Genomic DNA, 16,616 nt, shown 5'->3' on the forward strand with positions numbered 1-16,616 from the left:
CTGGACAGTCAGTCCTAGTCCCAGCTTTTGCCACTCATGTATGAATGCAAAATATGGAAGCATATTGTCTGTTGTCACAACTCATCTGTGAAGCAGATGTTTCTTTTGGGGGAATTATTCATGCTAAAGATCACACTTCAAAGTAAACAATAATTGTCATTTGTTCCCTTTAGAAAAATGAAAGCTGGAAATCAAATTAATGAGTACATTTCCTCAAGGGAATAGACAGAACAGGGAAATATGATCCTTTTGCAAAACTTGTAGCAAAGATCTGTGGTCAAACATATTAGTCCCATGCTATTTTCATGTGGATTTAGATACGGGGATACAAATAATAATAGGTGGAAATAGGTGGAATAGGGTGAAATATATTTGGGGAGAAGTCTCTCTGACTGAAAGGAAAAATTGCCCATGAATCTGTAGAAACTGCAAAATCCTGCATGACTAAACAAAAATAGGTATTTTAAAGAAAATACGGTAAATATAAAGTATATATTAAAAATACGATAATGTGATGCTCAGTGACTTGACTCCACACCTTAAACTAACTCTGTAAAGCTCATTCTGAATATGACACGTCTCAGTTCACATAGGCCAAGAAGTCTGCAAAGAGAGAGATTGAAATGCATTAGGCTTGCTGATGGGTCACTCCTTTACAGCCTCCTAGACAAGATTTCATTTCAGTAAACCTGAATTAGTTCACAGAAACCAAAAGTAGTTGCATTTTGAATTACTACATGATTTTTTCCCACAGACCAGCTCTCAATATTTTGGGTCAAATACAGGATGAATGGCAGCCTCTAAGTGTTTGTGAATAACCTGGGAAGTCAGACCTGTGTCATCTGGTTCTTGGACTCATAGGTTGTTTCCCTCGTAATAAATGATGCAAAAGAACATTTCCATGCACCAGACTCAAGCTGTCTGTGTTGCTCCATTGTCACAATGGTCCCTTTGGCTGGTTTGCCATAGAGCTGCAGATCCCTGTTTTGATATTTGATATTTTGGACTTGCTGAACCATAATTGTCAACAAAGCAATTTCATCAGGTAACTTTTGACCTTCTCTGACTGACCGACCACATTCAATGCTTCAGAATACAAGAAACACCCATCTTGTCTTTACATCAGCTCCATAAAGAATGGCAAATGGATAGGAATTCAACAGTTTCCACCCATTTTACCATTTACTTTCACTGAAATTTGAGAAAATAATTTGAAAAAAATAGGAAAAATAGTAATTTCTAGTACTTAACTCTTCTTGGAAATTCCTTGGATTGTTTTCCAATGATGCTTTCTCCCTTCTACCAAAGACTAAAAGCCTATGAAGGCATTCTGGAGCTAGCCTCCATCAGGTCTGTTCATTATCAGTTCAGAAGCTTATGGCTAGATTTAGTGCAATTACTTTTATGAACTTTGAGAAGGGTAATTTAATGCTATAGCCTTCATTTAGTTACAATAAATACATTCACTGCAAGTATGTAACCCAAAGAAGATAATAGTTTGTTTGGACTAGCTTGAGTAAAAATGATGTATGTATGAGTTCTCAAGATTACTGTCTACTTGGAAGGTAGGAAGAAAATGTTGATGGGTTGATGGTACGTAGATTTGTGTGTGTGTGTTAAAGCTGTGTCTTGTATGTGACAATTCAAGATGTGTCTGGGTTAGTTTTATTTCTTAGCTCCCAGCAGAAACCCATCTCCCTGAGCTGATGCAGAATTTATGAGTATGGTGTATAAATTGTTACACCACATCATGCTGGATAATTAAACAGCTGCTTTGCACAGAGCTCCTTCATTCTTCAATGAGGCAGATGTTTCATCATTTTGCTGATTTCAAGTATTCCACAATAGCATGCCATATACATAAAGTAACTCATATTTTAAATATTTTGGTGCCTTTCTAACCAAGGATCAAAGCTCCGCACTCCATTGTATGAGGTTTTGCACAGGCAATTAGCAGAGAAGTGGACGCCTCTGACAGAAGAACCCAGGATCCTAAATGAGTGTCAATCAGTGTGTCTCCACTGGGTCCAGAGGATCAACAGCAGTTCATGCTGGCTGACATTTCAGCTGCAGGTGTCAGACACCATGCCATGATTTACATACCAATAGCAGTGAGTGGGAGGATAAAGTAACAGGAGGAGCAGAAATGAGCAGGGATGCAGAAGTCAGAGCTTGCCATTTGCCTGCAGCTGACAATGGCAATTTGAGTTATTCATCTCCATCCTGACTCCTTAACAACAGTATTCACTTCTGATGATATCTTATGGCCTTTTGAGTATGTTAGCAGAGAAACTAGAATCTTTTCTCTATTTACTTTCTGTGTTATCAGATACTCCATGCAATTCCCAAAAGGTAGATGAATTGAATAAAACAAAGTATCAGGTTAAATGATGTATATTTCTTATATATACATCACGTATTTATGCTCTTTATTATCATTGTACTCTATTTCAGAGAGGCACATGGGTGCATAGAGCCATAGCAAGCAGGTGCAGCCCCAAGGAGCTGCTGAGAAGCAGATCTCCTTTTTCTGTAGATAAACCAGAGATGTAGTACATGGTCCATATTCTGGATTTTTATATACTGATCCAGTTCCTCAGTTGTTTCAAGTTCATGTGCCTCTTTGAAATTGAATGAAGTAGATGTGCCAAATTCAGAGCCTGGCTGAGAGTCTGGCTTATTGTCTGGAGATGTTTAGTTTTCTAAGGCTGGCACTTTACCCTTAACTGATGCAGAAAAAATGACTGCCTTAGAAGGTCTCTCTCCCTTTCACATAAAGGCAAAATTTTTAAATTATTGTGTAACATGCCCTTCTCTCCATTACATGGTTCTCATTCTGTTCACCATTATTTTTAATAGACCAATTTTCTCTCTTGCTTTTCATCCACTGAGTCTCTATTATTATTTTCATCAAAGTGTTTGTGGGCTGCCAGTACTTGATATTTCATTTCACTGATTTAATTATGTCTGCAGCCTGTTCTGGGGCTGTTTATTTTTATAGATCTTCAAATCCTTCTCTTTACCAAATTGTTTACATCCAAATCAGTTTGTTGTTTATATGACACTTGGCAATTGTGTCCTTTTGTACTTTGTATTTGTTCCTGGGGACTGTTTTAGTTTGATGAAATTTTACAACTCCATGGGCAGGCAATGAAGATGAAAGGGTCTTCTCATTTAAGGGTAGAAAGAAGTTCTGGTCATGGAACTAATGCTGTCTGCTTTTTCACCCCTGCTTCCTGAAGGCATGAGTGTGTGTGGGGCCACACCTCTTATCAGCTCTTGGTAATTGCTGGCTTAGGTTAAGCTGGGTCAGCATTAGGTTAAAGGAGGAGTCATTGGACACACACTTGCCCTTGAATGTACAATTTATATAGGATATAAATATTGGGTAATGAAGGGCGTTTATAAATAGGGTATTTACTGAGCTTAGTTTAGCTTTCAAAGGGTGGAGAATGTAGACAGGAGAAGACACAGAGGTGTGAGCACAAGTAACTTCAGTGCCAGCAGGGGTTGTGCTGGTTTCAGTATTCTGATTTAGCCTTCTCAGCATCATGGCCAGCTTTTCAAACTTGGGCAAAGGATTAAAAAAAAAAAAAAAAAAAAGTGTCTACAAGACCCCCCCTGAATTAAGGGGACTTGTGGACTTGTTGTCATCGTTGTCTCTACTGTTCATTAAGCTGTTTCTTGTGTGAGCTGTTGAGGTTTTCTGTATGACATTGCACTCTAGGAACAAAAGATTGAGTCCTCACTTGAAGCTTTCCATTTCTTAGTGTTATGCTTATCCCTGGGGATGTGATTTCCTCCCATCCCTTAGTGTGTCCATCTTTTATTAAAACATTTGAAGAAATTTCTGTCTTGTCATCTCCCCTTGCCTGCCGGATGGGAGAACCTTAGCTGCAGCCACACACACGCGCGTGCGCACACACACACACACAAATGTATAAATGTATTCCAAGCACGTGGCCCTCCATTTTGCTCGTGTCTCGGGAGGCTGTTGTCGGATGTTCCCACCTTGTCCAGGCTGTCAATGTCATCTGTCAGCCACCTTCCTGTCTCATAACACCATCTGCCCAGCTCTGCTCCACATTGTCTCTTCTCCTCATGTCCCTTTGGTATTTTCTCGGGTTTCAAAGTGCTCCACGTCTTCCAGACAGGGTATGATGAAATACAGCCTGCTGAGAGCCCATGATAGTTCAGCTTGCAGTAGAGATGTAGCTAAAGTTCATAATAGCCTTGCCTTTTCCTCATAAATTAATAAATAAGTACTTGGTTTGTTGTTGTAGAGGGAAGAGGATGACAAGAACAATATGAAAGCAAAAATGAAATTCTCCTTGCCTTGCATGGTCTTGGGCACGTGGCATGCAGTGGTGCATCTACAAGCACATGGTTTCTGGGGCAAGGATGCCACCTCCATGCTGGCCTCCTGGCATATCCGGCAGCACCTCATTGCAGGAGCACTCTAGCTGCTCCTGTGCAGATCTGCACTTGGAGTTTATTTAAAAGCAAGGCCTTTTCCCATCAGGTGCCCTTTGTGACAAACTGCCTGTGTCGTGGCAGCAGTGCAGTGTTCATGTTTTCTGTGCTGACAATGGTGGTCACTTGCAAGCCTACTAGAGTCAGAGGATTTGCATCTCACCAGAGCTGAGACCACTGTTTGGAAGTCTTGTCAGGATCCTGGTGGTTCATATGCACCCTTTCTTCAAAAACTTAACAGGCAAAACGTAACATAGACGTTTTTTCAACATTTTTTTTTCCAGTCAATTCCCTGTAACCATTGCCCTTTATGCTGTATCATTATGCAATCCAAAATATTTGATTTCATAAACCCTCACGTGGCTGGGCCCTCACTTTTCATTCCTTCAGCAGTTCTGGGCCAGCCGTATACTATCAAGAAAGCTCTTGTAGCTATTGATCTGTCAGAGAACTTCAGGCTGGCTTTTGAATTTTGCTGACTAGCCTGTTATTGCAATTACTTCAGCAGTGGTGATGCACACGCACGCAGGCACATGTTGTAGTTATCCGAGTTTCTTGCCTCTACTATAATTAAGAGTCCATAAATACATGTAAGTTCTTCTAATGCACTTGACTAAAGAAACTAATTGCTATTTAGGTGGATAATTTATTGTGTGCTAATTAAATGCCCAATAGGTGAGAACATTTTAATGAAACATAACTTAATAAGCTGGTTTTTAATAATCATTAGTTGTTTGAAATATATCTGATGCAGGAGTTGTGTAATAAGCTCTAATTGATGTTTTTAAAGTATATTTATTGTGGATAAATACTATTTTGTTGCATACATGTATATCTCTTTCCCTGTCTTTCAAATGCACAGCTTCCTAGCTGGAGGCCCCATTCTGCTTTATCAGGTCTATGCTTCTCTGCACTTGAAACTCCTCTCACTTGTGCTGGTGAACTCATCTCAGTTATGCCAGCATGAAGCAGGAGGTGAGCCAACAGACACAGGTTGCTGCTGGCTTCTGTAGAACTCGTTCTAGGTTTTAACTTCAGCTGGCTATCAGAAAGGACAGCAGAGATCTGTTTTCTTTCCCAGTCAGACTTACAGTATGAGACGGAGTAACCCTCTAAGGCTGAGATGTGTGCAAGGTGCCAGCTATTCATCTTAGAGTAGAATGATTATGCAGAAAGAATGGTAAACCTGATCATCAGTTGGTAATAAATTTCACTTTAAAAGAAGGAATCTTAAGAATGGGGTCTGGAAAGTGAATGTGCTTCATGCAGTGGAGCAGTGTGGCAACTTTGAATCAAATATCCTGAAAGAAGTTTGAATTGGGAACAAGAAGTATCAGATTTAAGGACTGGGAGAGTAGACAGCTGATTTTCTTTCCTGGCAAAAATTATATGAGAAGCTGTACTGACCTTTCCTTAACACTTGCTTGCTGTTTATCTTCGTGCGTCTTCATTTCAGTGTGATTCTCTTGTTTCTTTTGCCATCATTAGGCAGTGACTATTCTTATTTTTATGAACTTAAAGAATGGTCTTCTAGGACTGAAATGCTTAGGAGATAGAGCACTGGACAGAGGGGGGAGGTCTGTCTAGCTCTGGTGGTGTGGGAGGTAAACATTAAAAAGTCTCTACACTTCACTGAGTCTCTTTTTTCCCCATCTATAAAATGGAGTTAACTATGCACATTTCCTTTTCATCGTTTCCTGATGAAAAATCCTATATATGTGTTCATCATTTGTATCACACGAGCACTGATTTAGGATTTTCTGAAACATTCCTACGTGTTGAGAATCACACTGATACTACAAAAGAGAATGTCAAATTAACCAGGTTCAGCACTGGAATTTAATAATGACATATTTTTCTAGGGTGATGCTTCAGACAAATCTTATATATGAAAATGAATTGCATTTATAGCTAGAAAGAACCACAAGATCTTACAATCTTACCTGTTTTCATCCCAGCACTCCTGCGTTTAATGATTTATCTTACATTTTTTTTATGACAGGGTAGCCAGAAAACCATTATTTCTTTATGTTTTATCGGTCATTTGTACTAACGGTTAATCACCTCTTGACTTACGTCAAAATTCTTGTTTCCTAGTGTTTTCTCTGTTTCCTGCTAACTAAACTCTTTGTTTGTTTGTTTGTTTGTTTGAGTGTCTCAAGCCCAACAGCCCATTAGTCTTATAACTCTTTGGTTCCTGCCACTGAAAGGAGATAACACATAACTATTTAAATAACAAAGTTGCAGAGGTAAGTATCTTAGGATTTGATCTAACAAAGATGATGTTCATATGGTGAAGGAGCAAAAACTTTATCGTGTACTATCCTGATAAACTATCCAGCTTCACTTTTGAAAAGTAATTACTAATTGGAGAGAAGAGATCTGTGTTGAAATGTCAACACAGCAAGCTTGAATGCTGGCATCATAATCTGATTGTGGTCATACATCATAACTAAATTTTAATCTATTTGTGGTCTTCAAAGGCCATATTCAGAAAGCGCAGTTTCAATCTCTGTTTTATTAATCAACGGTGAATCTTCTGAAGGTTTCAGAATAACAATTTGGCAGATCTAATAAAGTCAGTGAGCAGGGATCCACCTGCTCAAGGAAGAAAAAATGGTGGGCAAAATTGACACTTGGACCACTGGATGCAGATGGAATTGTCAGAGAAAATAAAATAATAGGACAAGATTTGGAGACACAATTAATATCTTTCACACAACCAGGTAATAGAGCTTGGAAAAAAAAAAAAAAAAAGAAAAAAAAGATGAGTTTTCAAACATAAAAGTGCTTCTGCAGGTCTGGCAAAGAAAACAAGAAACTTCAAATTTTGTCCAACCTGTGAACAAATTAGTGTTTAACTATTAAGTTAAGACAATTAAGCAGGAAAAAAAAAAAAAAAAAAAAAAGGTAAAAATGGTAAACTCTTTAGCCATAGTGGAACATCTGGGGATGCCAACAACAGGTCATAAGCTAATGAGCCCCTGCAGGACAGGTAGAGGTAATGGGAGCTCAGAAAGAGCTCTTGAGAAAAGTGGGAAAGCTGTACCACCAAACCACTCCACTGCTGGCTCCAGGGGTTTCAGTGCCTGGGAGAATTCTGAATTTCAATTCCCAGGTATTTGATTAGTCTTCTTTGGGAAGAATAGTAGATTGGGACTCAGAGAATTAATTGGCAGACCTGCAGCTAATTGTAATCAACAAAGCAACAAACCAATCCTGAAAAACCACAATGGAGATTGATTAATTCAGAAATGTCTCATCACAGACTATGAAGAACATTTTTATCTTCCTCTCAACCTCAGATTCCTGCTTTGAATGTTAAGGAAGAAACCTTAAACTATTCTGAATTACTACAGAAACTGTCTGCCTTCCCCAAAATGGGAAAGAAGAAAAAGGTACTTTTAAAAACCTATAAATTATATAACACATGCCCATATATCATTTATAAGGACATTAGCAACTTGTGTTATTTCCTCATTTTGGAGATGAAGCATTAAAAGTGAAAATGCCATTACTGCAGTTTCCTTCTTACATAAAACAGATTTGTGTACACAGTGGCTGTGCTCAGATCTTTGAGGCTGGTTCACTGGAGGAGCAAATCTTGCTTGCTGACAAGTAGATTCCTTTGATTTTCAAGAAGCTGTTTGAAGGTTATTGCAACAAGTTCTTGGGCAATGCATGCAGCCGAACAGATAAACAAAGATAGCACATAAGGAGCCTGGTTGGTGCAAAAGTTTTATTGCAGCTACTAAACCTAGGAACCAAATAACATCCTAGTAAACAATATACTGTAGCTAAAGAGATTGACTATTCATGTGCATTGGTGGTGATTTTTTTTAAATTCACTTCTATATATGTAGTGGTTTTACTTGGGTGGGCAGCTGAGCTCCACCTCAGCAGCTCTCTTACTCCCCCTCCTCAAAGGGAAAGGGGGAGTGTGGTGGTTTTACCGTGCTGGGCAGCTAAACCCCACAACCGCTCTCTCACTCCCCCTCCTTTAGATGAGGAGGGGGAGAAGTAAAGCAAAGAACAACTCACGGGTTGAGATAAGGATAATTTAATTAAAGGGAAATAATTATAATAATTAAATAAAGACTACCATGAACTAAACAATTTAACTAAGGGGAAATAAAAGGGAAAGGGGAAAAAGGGAGGAAAACAAACAAACAAAATAAATGAAAGCTATATGGAAGTGCAGAGGAAAGAAATTACTCTCTACTTCCCACAAATGAGCAATGATTGACCACGTCCTTGAAGCAAGGCCTCAACGCACGCAGCCGGTGTTCGAGAGGAGGACCGACGTCTTCTCAACGAGAGCCCACCCCTCCCCTCTTCTTCCTGTTTCCACCTTTTATTGCTGAGTGTGACACCACATGGTATGGAATATCCCTTTGATTGGTTTAGGTCAGCTGCCCTAGTGATGTTTCTCTCCTCACTTTTTTGCCCACCCCCTAGGAGGGTTAGAGAAAGGCCCAATGCTGTGCCACTGCTGCTCAGCAGTAGACACAACACTGGTGTGATAACACTGCTGTTCCAGCTACAAGTACAGAGTACGGCACTGAATGGGCTGCTGCCGGGAAAGTTAACATTCCAGCCAGACCCAGTACAGGGAGAAAATATGATGCAAAGGGCTCAAGGGTTGTGATAAGGACGGGGAGATTGCTCAACAATTATCATGACAGGCAAAACAGACTCACCATAGGGAGATAGTAAGATTCATTGCGTATTGCTAACTAACAAGCTAGAGAAGTGAGAAACAAAGGAAAGAAACCAAAAGCACCTTCCCCCCATCCACCCTCTTCCACCTCCTCCTCCCTGAGCAGTGAAGGGAAACAAGGGAATGGAGTTTGAGGTCAGTCTCTAGCACTATCCATGCTACCAAAACCTTGCCATGTAAACCCACTACACTTGGGGAATCCATGCTGTCTACTCCCAGTGATTTCCTTGTCCTTCCTGCACCTGGAAATGGTTTCCAGAATGAGTGCTTCCAGCACCTTCCCAGGGAAGGAGGTGAGTGTGACTGGCCTGGGCTTCCCCGGGTCCTCCTCCTTGCCTGGCTTGTGTATGTCAGTGACATTTGCTTCCCTGCACTCTTGGCTACAGTTGCCAGGAACAAACAATGATTCCTGAGAGTGGCGTTGCAACAGCATCAGCCAGCTTCCTCCACGCTCATGGGGGAATCCAGTCAGGGTTACTGGACTTCTCTCTCGGTTTTCTCAAGGCTGGCCCAACCCCATGGATGGGGTTCCCTGGGCAAGGTTGAGTTAGCAGGCTGGGGGGATGCAGAGGTGGGCTCTGTGACAAGAGACCAGGGGCTGCCTCTTCTCATGGCAAACCCCCATCAGCTGCGCTGGCCTCCTGGCCTCCTCTACTGCAGACCCCTGAGCCCGAGGCCTCAGCTGTCGTGTGATGGGCTGGTGCACCAGCCCCAAGGCAGCCGGGCTCTCTCTGCTCCTCTCCCTGAGGGCGGTGTGCAGCAGAGATGCCCCCTGTGCAGTCTCCAGGACTGCATGGAGGTGCAGTGAGGGATGGGGTAGGAGGACTCAAACACCACTTGAAGTTCACTGTTCTTTATTGGTGGCCCGGAGACGAATGCAGGCTGGCTGTGCTACGCCGTCTCCACTTCCTCCACCTGCGGGACACCCATCTTGGTGGCTCCAGCATCTGCCTCCTGTTGGGGTGCTGAGCCATGGGCAAGGAGCTGGTCCCAGCCTGAGGCTTCATGACACACCAGGGCCTCCAGGAACGACGTGACCGGTGATTCCTCACACGCCTCTCAGGCCTGGCATCATAGTGAGGCCTTGCCAGCCTTTCTGGAGGTGGCTCCACCTGCCTTGGCTGGATGTCGTCTCCTGGAGAGTCCACGTCCATGGGCAGGACATCGTTCTCTGCAGGTGGCATCTGCACAGCCTGCACCCGCTGTTGCAGCCAGTCCCTGTTCACAGCTTGGCCGTTGCCCTTTGAGGGTGGCACATCGTCTGTCCTCCTCGATTTTTTCTCAGGGTCCCTGTGTGTGGGTTGGACACGGTCTTGCACAGGTGTCCCCGCGATGGTCCTCACCCATTTTTTTGACGGATTGCAGTTTTTGGGCTTGACGTTGTCTCGCGCTGGTGACACCTTGCTGGTCCTCACCCATTTTTTGTTGGGGTATCTGTTCACGAGCTGGATATTTTGCTGCGATGGTGGCACCTTGCCAGTGTGCACCCATTTTTGTGGTTGGCCACTGTTCCTGGGCTGGCTGTGTTCTCCCACAGGTGGCACCACGGTGGTCTGCACCCTGTGATTTGGCTGGTTGCTGTGCCTTGGCTGTCTCAGGGACTGGGTCTTGTCTTCTGCAGGCATCCCCTTGACAGTTTGCACACATTTGGTTGGTGGGCCCACGTGCCTTCTTTGGAAGTTGTCTTCCAGAGCTGGTACCCTGCTGGTCTGCCCCCATTCTTTGGGTGGGTACCTGCTCGTGGGCTGCATGTTCTCTTGCACAGGAGTCACCTTGATGTTCTGCACCCACTTGTTGGGCCGGCCTCCGTGCCTTGGATAGTGTTTGTCCATCCTGGGGCACACCTGATGGTCTTGCACCCCTTTATTCAGTGTGCTCCCCCCTCCATTGCTGGGTGTTCATCCATCCTTGGGCATTTAGCAGGGGGTTGCCACAGGAGGTCCTTTCTTTCTACACTGTGTCGCCTCTTCTTTGCACAAGGCACCACTCCTTTCATCCTTCAGGCTGACCAGGACAGCACCCAAATGCTAGTGATCCCTGCTTGAAGCTTCCTGGCACCTGGGCTGCTCCAAGTTTCCTTGGTGCTCCAGGAGCGAGTGGCAGCCAGCTGCAGGGCTGCCCTTTTTATGGGGCCGGGGACAGTGGGCACCAAGGGCAACAGTTTACTGATGTAAACAGCAGGCCACTGTGGTGGCAGCCCAGGCACCATCACAGTGGCCTTCTGTGCTGGGTCTGGCTGGGATGGAGTTAACTTTCCCTACAGCAGCTCATACAGTGCTGTGCTCTGCACTTGTAGCTAGAGCAGCACTGGTATCATACCAGTGTTGTGTGTGCTGCTGAGCAATTCTGGCACCACATCAGGACTCCCTCCAAGCCCCCAAGCCCCCAAGGGCTGGGGGGTGGGCAAGTGATTGGGAGGGGACATCACCATAGCAGCTGACCTAAACCGACCAAAGGGATGTTCCATACCATGTGGAGTCACACTCAGAGATAAAAAATGGAAAAGGGGAAGGATTGGAGAGTCTCTCATGGTGAAAGCATCTGTCCTCCTGAACAACTCTTACGTGTATTGAGGCTCTGCTTCCCAGGACATGGCTGAATATCGCTCATTGATGGGAAGTAGAGAGTAACTGCTTTTTGTTTTCTTCTTCTTCTTTTTCCTCTCTGTGCTTCTGCGTGGCCTTTTTTATTTATTTATTTATTTTTTCCCTTTCCCCTTTGGTTATATCATCCTTATCTCAAACCTTGAGCAATTTGTGTCATATTTTCTGAGTGGCTGTGGTGGAACTCAGCTGCCCACCTGAGTAAAACCACCATACCTTCTGACATCACCAGCCTCTCAGGGTGCAGCCGCTCAGAGGCTCAGTTATCAGTGCACCCTACTGTCTGCTCATCCAGTGCAGCCTTCAGCAGCTTCTCTTGGAGGAGCTAACAGGAGGCAGTGTTGCAATTCTTCCTTGACAGCAGGTAGACAACATCTACCCATCTCTCTGCTGATGGTTGGAAAGAGCAATGCTGAGGGTACGAACCAGCCTCACAACTGCTGCCATCAGAGTAGTTCCTAAGACTGTTTATCAATATGATGATAGGCATTTTACATACAAAGACACAGAAAACAGAGGGTCTGTTATACCATCATGAATGTTTCATGCATTGGTCAAACAACCCTTCCCCTTGGTGTGGTGGTTTTACTTAGGTGGGTGGCTGAGCTCCACATCAGCAGCTCTCTTACTCCCCCTCCTCAAAGGGAAAGGGGGAGAAAATATGATGCAAAGAGCTCAAGGGTTGATAAGGACAGGGAGATTGCTCAACAATTATCATGAATGACAAAACAGACTCAGCATAGGGAGATAGTAAGATTCATTGCCTATTGCTAACTAACAAGCTGGAGAAGTGAGAAACAAAGGAAAGAAACCAAAAGCACCTTCCCCCTCATCCACCCTCTTCCACCTCCTCCCCCTGAGCAGCGCAGGGGAACGGGGAATGGGGGTTATTGTCAGTCTACAGCGCTTCTTCTCTGCCGCTCCTTCTCGGTCACTCTCGTCCCCTGTGCTGTGGGGTCCCTCCAACAGGATGCCATCCTTCCCGAACTGATCCAGTGTGGGCTGCCCACAGGCAGCAGCTCCTCAAGAACTGCTCCAGATATGGGTCTGTACCATGGGATTCATCCATCAGGAGCACACTGCTCCAACCTGGGTCCCTTATGGGCAGCAGCTCCCCCCAGACCCCCTGTTCCTGCGTGGGCTGCTTTCCACAGCCCCCACAAAAAGGACTGTGGTGGTTTTACTCAGGTGGGCAGCTGAGCTCCACCACAACCGCTCTCTCACTCCCCCTCTCCTCAAAGAGGAAGGGGGAGAAAATACAACACAGAGAACTCAAGGTTTGAGATGAGAAAGCTTTAATTAAAGGGAAAGGGAATGGGGAGGAAAAAAAGAAACAATCAGTCAGCGCAGAAGCGAAGAGAGAGGGAAAAAAAATTATTCTCTGCTTCCTATCAACGAGCGGTGTTCGGCCATGTCCTGGGAAGCAGGGCCTCAAACATGTAGTGGTTGTTCAGGAGGAACAGCCCCCTCCCCCACGAGAGCCCCCCCCTTTTATTGCTGAGTGTGACATCAGGTGTTATGGAATATCCCTTTTGTTGGTTTAGGTCAGCTGCCCCGGCAATGTCCCCTCCCCATCACTTGCCCACCCCCAGCCTGCTTGCTCTTGGGGGCTTGGAAGGAGTCCTGATGCTGTGCCAGCACTATGCAGCAATAGACACAACACTGGAGTGATATCAGTGCTGTTCCAGCTACGAGTGCAGAGTACAGCACTGTGTGGGCTGCTGCAGGGAAAAGGTGACTCCAGCTCAGACAGACCCAACACACTGATGCCTCGGAGTTAGCTGCCTCTTAAGCTACTGCATAAAGAAAAAAATTGACAGCTTTTCTGGGTATGGTAAGTACCAGTATACATTCATATATGACCCATGCTAGGAGACTTTCAATTCTAATTTACTTTTCACCTTCATGTGCAAATCTATTTTAAGAATTTTCTATAGAGGTTGTGTGCCTCACTTGAGTCCCCATTTGTATCTCCATCCAAAGGAACGATCAGAATTCTTCAAAGTGGACTTTGATTCCTTTGGAAATCACAAATAAGTGCTATTTTGTCAGCTGGAGAATGTCCTCTTGGTAACTACATAGATAAGGGCTCATTATGTTGATTGAGCTTGAGGACTCCTTCCCAGTGGAGAGGATGGGTGACCTCCTGGGAGCTTGATGTCCTCTGCATGCTGGCCATACTGACGTCATGTCTGTGTTCTGCTCAGCCGAGTGTTGTCCTTCTCTTCAAAGAGAATGGTGTACCTCCATGAGGTCCCTTTTTATATGTGTCACTTCAAGCAGACAGTAAGGGCAATACTGTCATCACACCTGAGCTCTTTGCTGTTGTATGGATGCTGTGTGGCCCATGCTTTAGAGATCCCTGCATAAGTGTTACAAATACAGTGCAAGAGATGATGATAGACATGAGACTTATAGAAATAAAGCTAATATTGAGGCTTACTGTTTCCTTTTTGTTATGCTTTTGCATTTAAATTTTATAGCATAGAAGCTCCAGAGAGGACAGACCACTATTCTTGTTCATGAACAAGACATGTTTGCCACAGCCTGCCATTTCCTGTTGCAAGTCTTTGTGCTTCAGGGAACGACTCCAGCCACTGCAGCACATGTGGACATGGAGCATTGTCGGATGTGTTGGACTATACAGCGAGAAGATGGCCATCCATATATTTAGTGTGGAAGCTTTGGCTTATAGTAAGTCAGATCTCTTAATATTGTTCTAACACGTTTTTTGATCTTCGTATTTAATTTAGGTCAAATCTGAACTACTGAACAGAACTGTTACGTTGTGCACATACTGGATAAATGAAGTGCAGTTTTAGCATAGCTCTGACCTAGATACTTCCTACAATGTTGTCTAAAAGCAGAAATTGAAATCTCTTATCTAAACAAAAAATGAGTCTTTTTTCTCCTGTTTATTGTGGCACTTTGCATGAATTTGGTTTCAAAGACTGATAAAGCTTACAATTCTGAATCTTTCATGGGTACCATAAAGGCTTCTCTTTTCTAGTAACCCAAGCCAACAGTGTATTGGAGTAATGAACGTCTGCCATCTGAGATATACAGAGCAATCTTGAGATATCTGATGGCTGAAAGATGCGACTAGATTTGGTAAATATTAATATAACACTAAAATGGCTAGATATGTTTAAAGAATGATTTTATTCTTGTTACTGCTGTCAGAAACAAAAGATGAGGTATTGGCAGGATAGAAGAGGCAAACCAAATAATGAAATATCAAGATGTTTGAAGGACTCATAAAATACAGATGCTCTTCTCTAATCTTTCTGAAATGGATCCACATTTCCTACCACATGCATCTCTTCATATATAACTATCTATTTCTATATATATTTATATGTATATGTAAATATTGAGAGTCTTAGAGGAAGAGAAAAAAAGAAAAAAACAAAAACTAAAAAAAATTAAGTGGTAATTTAAATTTAAATTTACATTACTTAAAAAAAAAATATATAATTTCACCCTGGATTATTAAAAAATCCAGTAAAAAGCTATAGTTTTTTTTTTTTTTCAAGTTTGTAATCAAACATGTTTTTCAGTAATATTTTTTTTCATTATATTTGACTTTAGAAATCCTGCCAGGTTCTGATTATTGTGATTAAAATAGGAGCAGTGAATGTGCAATGAAGGTGATGAAAAATCGAAAAGAATGTTTTGCATTCAACACCCCTATCTGAGCCATCAAGAAAATTAATGTTTAATTAAAAACCTGATTTTAGAGAAAGAGCTGTGTGGGGTTGGTTTTTTTTTGTTTTTTTTTGTTTTTTTTTTTTTTTTTTTTGTTTTTGTTTTTTTTGTTTGTTTTTTTTGGTTACAAAAAGATGATGACAAATTGTGAAATAATTGTATTAATAAGTGCTACAAGGCAGTTATAAGGCAAACTTCACCAACATGGCTAGGCAGTGCTTGTCACTGACTTGGCAGGGAAAATGCTAATATCCTAATGGATTGATTTAAGAAGCACCAAGTAATTTGTAACACTTCAAGGAAGTCCAGTGATTGTACTTACAAGGAATATAAATGGAAGCCAGAATGAAGTGCTAAGAAATGCAGAGGGAATAAGAATTCAGTCATGCCAATGAGGTTAGTCATTGGGATTCTACAATCATCACAGAAACATTTGTTACTTAGTAGGACATCAACATGCACCAATGCAATTTAATCCTTTCCAGAGTTTCCAGTCCATGCTTTCTGCTCGGCCAGGCTCTTTCCCATCTTCTTGTTTTGTCATCTTGCCTTTTTCTTCCATCTGTGTCTTGTTTTCCCTCTTCTTTTTGACACCCTTGGCAATATAACACTTGTTGCTCAACATATCAAGTACACAAAACTGAAACCAGACTGGGCATCATCTTTTTTATTATCATCTATTATTTAGCAGGGCAGGCTTTTGAAAGCAATAAGCACTGTTAAACATAAAGACTGCTGGATACCTCAGCAGACAGCATGGCTCAGACATGCCCCAGCTCAGACATATGATGGTGGTGGAAGTAAGAGAGAAATAAAAGTAGTAGTAAAGTAAAAGAGAAAAACGGGTGGTGTTACATGAGCCATGGTGTTACACAAGCCAGGAGGACAAGGTTATTTGTATGACACAGGTTAATTTTTTCCAGATTTATTTGCTTCCTAAAACTTAATGCAAAGGGGACAGTCAGGAAATGTCTCATAAGAGATTGCTGCTTGTGCTAGTTTAGACTGAGACTGGTATTTACAAAGCTGCGGTCTGAGAAGAGAGAGCAAAACCCTGCCCTAATTATGGAGATACACTACAATTCCCGGTCCCCTCATATTCCCATTTGCAA

This window comes from Aythya marila (assembly GCF_965140915.1).
Source record: "Aythya marila genome assembly, chromosome: 15".
Classification (NCBI taxonomy): domain Eukaryota; kingdom Metazoa; phylum Chordata; class Aves; order Anseriformes; family Anatidae; genus Aythya; species Aythya marila.